The sequence below is a fragment of the Calliopsis andreniformis genome, unplaced genomic scaffold, assembly GCF_051401765.1.
Source record: "Calliopsis andreniformis isolate RMS-2024a unplaced genomic scaffold, iyCalAndr_principal scaffold0046, whole genome shotgun sequence".
NCBI classification, from domain to species: Eukaryota; Metazoa; Arthropoda; class Insecta; order Hymenoptera; family Andrenidae; genus Calliopsis; species Calliopsis andreniformis.
The window spans coordinates 4262131-4268124 of NW_027480455.1; positions in this window are offsets into that span (position 1 = coordinate 4262131).

Genomic DNA, 5994 nt, shown 5'->3' on the forward strand with positions numbered 1-5994 from the left:
CAATCTTCAATCCTCAGTTCTCAATCCTCAATCCTCAATCCTCAATCTTCAATCTTAATCTTCAATCCTCAATCCTCAATCCTCAATCCTCAACCCTCAATCCTCAATGTTCAGTCCGCAATACCCAATCCTCAATCTTCTATCCGCAATCCTCAATCCTCAATCCTCAATCCTCAATACTCAATCCTCAATCTCCAATCCTCAATACTCAACCTTCAATCCTCAATACTCAATCCTCAATCCTCAATCCACAATCTTCAATCCTCAATACTCAAACTTCAATCCTCAATCATCAATCCTCAAACCTCAATCCTCAATCCTCAATCCTCAATCCTCAATCGTCAATCCTCAATACTCAATCTTCAATCCTCAATACTCAATCCTCAATCCTCAATCCTCATTCTTCAATCCACAACACCCAATCCTCAATCTTCAATCCTCACTCCTCAATCCTCAATTCTCAATCCTCAATCCTCAATCCTCAGACCTTAAACATCAATACTCTACCCTCAGTCCTCGTCCTCAATCCACAACACTCAATCCTCGATCCTCAATCTTCAATCATCAATATTCAATCTTCAATCCTCAATCCTCTATCCTCAATACTCAATCCTCAATCCTCAATGTTCTATCCTCAATACGCAATCCTCAATCTTCAATCCTCAATTCTCAATCCTCAATCCTCAATCCTCAATCTTCAATCTTAATCTTCAATCCTCAGTACGCAATCTTCAATCCTCAATCATCAATCCTCATTCCTCAATCCTCAATCTTCAATACTCAATACTCAATCTTCAATCCTCAATCCTCAACCCTCAATCCTCAATCCTCAATCCTCAATCGTAAACCTTCAATCCTCAATACTCAATCGTCAATACTCAATCCTCAATACTCAATACTCAATCCTCATTCTTCAATCCTCAATACCCAATCCTCAATCTTCAATCCTCAATCCTCAATCCTCAATGCTCAATCCTCAATCTTCAATCCTCAAACCTCAATCCTCAATCCTCAATCCTCAATCCTCAATTCTCAATCCTCAATTCTCAATCCTCAGACCTCAAACAGCAATAGTCAACCCTCAGTCCTCGTCCTCAATCCACAACCATCAATCCTCAATCCTCAATCTTCAATCATCAATATTCAATCTTCAGTCCTCAATCCTCAATCCTCAATCCTCAACCCTCAATCCTCAATGTTCAGTCCGCAATACCCAATCCTCAATCTTCTATCCGCAATCCTCAATCCTCAATCCTCAATCCTCAATCCTCAATCCTCAATCTCCAATCCTCAATACTCAACCTTCAATCCTCAATACTTAATCCTCAATCCTCAATCCACAATCTTCAATCCTCAATACTCAAACTTCAATCCTCAATCATCAATCCTCAAACCTCAATCCTCAATCCTCAATCCTCAATCCTCAATCGTCAAACTTCAATCCTGAAAACTCAATCTTCAATACTCAATCCTCAATCCTCAATCCTCAATCCTCATTCTTCAATCCTCAATACCCAATCCTCAATCTTCAGTCCTCAATCCTCAATCCTCAATCCTCAATCCTCAATCCTCAATCCTCAATCTTCAATCCTCAGACCCAAATCCTCAATCTTCAATACTCACTCCTCAATCCTCAATCTTCAATCCTCAATACTCTGTCTTCAATCCTCAATCCTCAATCCGCAATCCTCAATCCTCAATCCCCATTCTTCAATCCTCAATACCCAATCCTCAATCTTCGATCCTCAATCCTCAATCCCCAATTCTCAATCCTCAATCCTCAATCCTCAATCCTCAATCCTCAATCCTCAATGGTCAATCCGCAATACCCAATCCTCAATCCTCAATCCTCAATCCTCAATCCTCAATCCTCAATCCTCAATCATCAATCTTCAATCCTCAATACTCAATCTTCAATCCTCAATACTCAATCCTCAATCCTCAATCCTCATTCTTCAATCCTCAACACCCAATCCTCAATCTTCAATCCTCAATCCTCAAACCTCAATTCTCAATCCTCATTCCTCAATCCTCAAACCTCAAACATCAATACTCAACCCTCAGTCCTCGAGCTCAATCCACAACGCTCAATCCTCGATCCTCAATCTTCAATCATCAATATTCAATCTTCAATCCTCAATCCTCAATCCTTAATCCTCAATCCTCATTCTTCAATCCTCAATACCCGATCCTCAATCTTCAATCCTCAATACTCAGTCTTCAATCCTCAATCCTCAATCCTCAATCCTCAATCCTCAATCCTCAATCCTCATTCTTCAATCCTCAATACCCAATCCTCAATCCTCAATCCTCAATCCTCAATCCTCAATCCTCAATCCTCAATCGTCAATATTCAATCCTCAATACTCAATCTTCAATCATCAATCCTCAATACTCAATACTCAACCGTCAGTCCTCGTCCTCAATCCACAACCCCCAATACTCAATCCTCAATCCTCAATCCTCAATCCTCGGTCGTCAAACCACAATCCTGAATCCTCAATCCTGAATCCTCAACCTTCAGCCCTCAGTCCTCAACAATCAGTTGTCAATCCTCAATCCTCAAGAGAATATCATCAATTCACAGTTTTCAATACCCAATACTCAATCTGCAATCTTCAAATCTCTATCCACAAACATCAATTCTCATCACTCAACCCTCAACACTCAGTCTTCAATCCTCAATCCTCAGTCCTCAATCCTCAATCCTCATTCTTCAACCCGCAATACCCAATCCTCATTCTTCAATCCTCAATCCTCAATCCTCAATTCTCAATTCTCAATCCTCAATCCTCAATCCTCAGACCTCAAACAGCAATAGTCAACCCTCAGTCCTCGTCCTCAATCCACAACCATCAATCCTCAATCCTCAATATTCAATCATCAATATTCAATCTTCAGTCCTCAATCCTCAATCCTCAATCCTCAACCCTCAATCCTCAATGTTCAATCCGCAATTCCCAATCCTCAATCTTCTATCCGCAATCCTCAGTCCTCAATCCTCAATCCTCAATCCTCAATCCTCAATCTTCAATCCTCAATACTCAATCTTCAATCCTCAATACTCAATCCTCAATCCTCAATCCTCAATCCTCATTCTTCAATCCTCAACGCCCAATCCTCAATCTTCAATCCTCAATCCTCAATCCTCAATGCTCAATCCTCAATCTTCAATGCTCAAACCTCAATCCTCAATCCTCAATCCTCAATCCTCAATTCTCAATCCTCATTCTTCAATCCTCAATCCTCAATCCTCAATCCTCAATCCTCATTCTTCAATCCTCAACACCCAATCCTCAATCTCCAATCCTCAATTCTCAACCCTCAATTCTCAATCCTCATTCCTCAATCCTCAGACCTCAAACATCAATACTCAACCCTCAGTCCTCGTCCTCAATCCACAACGCTCAATCCTCGATCCTCAATTTTCAATCATCAATATTCAATCTTCAATCCTCAATCCTCAATCCTCAATCCTCATTCTTCAATCCTCAATACCCAATCCTCAACCTTCAATCCTCAATCCTCAATCTTCAATCCTCAATCCTCAATCCTCAATACTCAATCCTCAATCCTCAATCCTCAATCCTCAATCCTCAATCTTCAATCCTCAAACCTCAATCCTCAATCCTCAATCCTCAATCTTCAATCCTCAATCCTCAATCCTCAATCCTCAATCGTCAATCTTCAATCCTCAATACTCAATCTTCAATCCTCAATCCTCAATACTCAATACTCAATCCTCATTCTTCAATCCTCAATACCCAATACTCAATCTTCAATCCTCAATCCTCAATTCTCAATCCTCAACCATCAATCCTCAGACCTCAAACATCATTACTCATCCGTCAGTCCTCGTCCTCAATCCACAACCCCCAATACTCAATCCTCAATCTTCAATTCTCAATCCTCAATCCTCAATCCTCAATCCTCGGTCCTCAAACCACAATCCTGAATCCTCAACCTTCAGCCCTCAGTCCTGAACAATCAGCTGTCAATCCTCAATCCTCAAGAGAATATCATCAATTCACAGTTTTCAATACTCAATACTCAATCTGCAATCTTCAAATCTCTATCCACAAACATCAATTCTCATCACTCAACCCTCAACACTCAGTCTTCAATCCTCAATCCTCAGTCCTCAATCCTCAATCCACATTCTTCAATCCTCAATACACAAACCTCAATCTTCAATCCTCAATCCTCAATCCCCAATTCTCAATCCTCAATCCTCAATCCTCAGACCTCAAACAGCAATAGTCAACCCTCAGTCCTCGTCCTCAATCCACAACCATCAATCCTCAATCCTCAACATTCAATCATCAATATTCAATCTTCAGTCCTCAACCGTCAATCCTCAATCCTCAATCCTCAATCCTCAATGTTCAATCCGCAATACCCAATCCTCAATCTTCTATCCGCAATCCTCAATCCTCAATCCTCAATCCTCAATCCTCAATCTTCAATCCTCAACACTCAATCTTCAATCCTCAATACTCAATCCTCAATCCTCAATCCTCATTCTTCAATCCTCAACACCCAATCCTCAATCTTCAATCCTCAATCCTCAATCCTCAATTCTCAATCCTCAATCCTCAATCCTCCGACCTTAAACATCAATACTCTACCCTCAGTCCTCGTCCTCAATCCACAACACTCAATTCTCGATCCTCAATCTTCAATCATCAATATTCAATCTTCAATCCTCAATCCTCAATCCTCAATACTCAATCCTCAATCCTCAATGTTCTATCCTCAATACGCAATCCTCAACCATCAATCCTCAACCCTCAATCCTCAATCCTCAATCCTCAATGTTCTATCCTCAATACGCAATCCTCAATCTTCAATCCTCAATCCTCAATCCTCAATCCTCAATCCTCAATCCTCAATCTTAATCTTCAATCCTCAGTACGCAATCCTCAATCCTCAATCCTCATTCTTCAATCCTCAATACCCAATTCTCAATCTTCAATCCTCAATACTCAGTCTTCAATCCTCAATCTTCAATCCTCAATCCTCAATCCTCAACCCTCAATCCTCAATGTTCAATCCGCAATACCCAATCCTCAATCTTCTATCCGCATTCCTCAATCCTCAATCCTCAATCCTCAATCTTCAATCGTAATCTTCAATCCTCAGTACGCAATCTTCAATCCTCAATCCTCAATCCTCATTCCTCAATCCTCAATCTTCAATACTCAGTACTCAATCTTCAATCCTCAACCCTCAATCCTCAATCCTCAATCCTCAATCCTCAATCCTCAATCGTCAATCTTCAATCCTCAATACTCAATCGTCAATACTCAATCCTCAATACTCAATACTCAATCCTCATTCTTCAATCCTCAATACCCAATCCTCAATCTTCAATCCTCAATCCTCAATCCTCAATCCTCAATCCTCAATCTTCAATCCTCAAACCTCAATCCTCAATCCTCAATCCTCAATCTTCAATCCTCAATACTCAAACTTCAATCCTCAATCATCAATCCTCAATCCTCAATCCTCAATCCTCAATCCTCAATCGTCAATCTTCAATCCTGAATACTCAATCTTCAATACTCAATCCTCAATCCTCAATCCTCAATCCTCATTCTTCAATCCTCAATACCCAATCCTCAATCTTCTATCCTCAATCCTCAATCCTCAATCCTCAATCCTCAATCCTCAATCCACAATCTTCAATCCTCAATACTCAGTCTTCAATCCTCAACCCTCAATTCGCAATCCTCAATCCTCAATCCTCATTCTTCAATCCTCGATCCTCAATCCTCAATCCTCAATCCTCAATCCTCAATTCTCAATCCTCAATCCTCAATCCTCAGACCTCAAACAGCAATAGTCAACCCTCAGTCCTCGTCCTCAATCCACAACCATCAATCCTCAATCCTCAATCTTCAATCATCAATAGTCAATCTTCAGTCCTCAATCCTCAATCCTCAATCCTCAACCCTCAATCCTCAATGTTCAATCCGCAATACCCAATCCTCA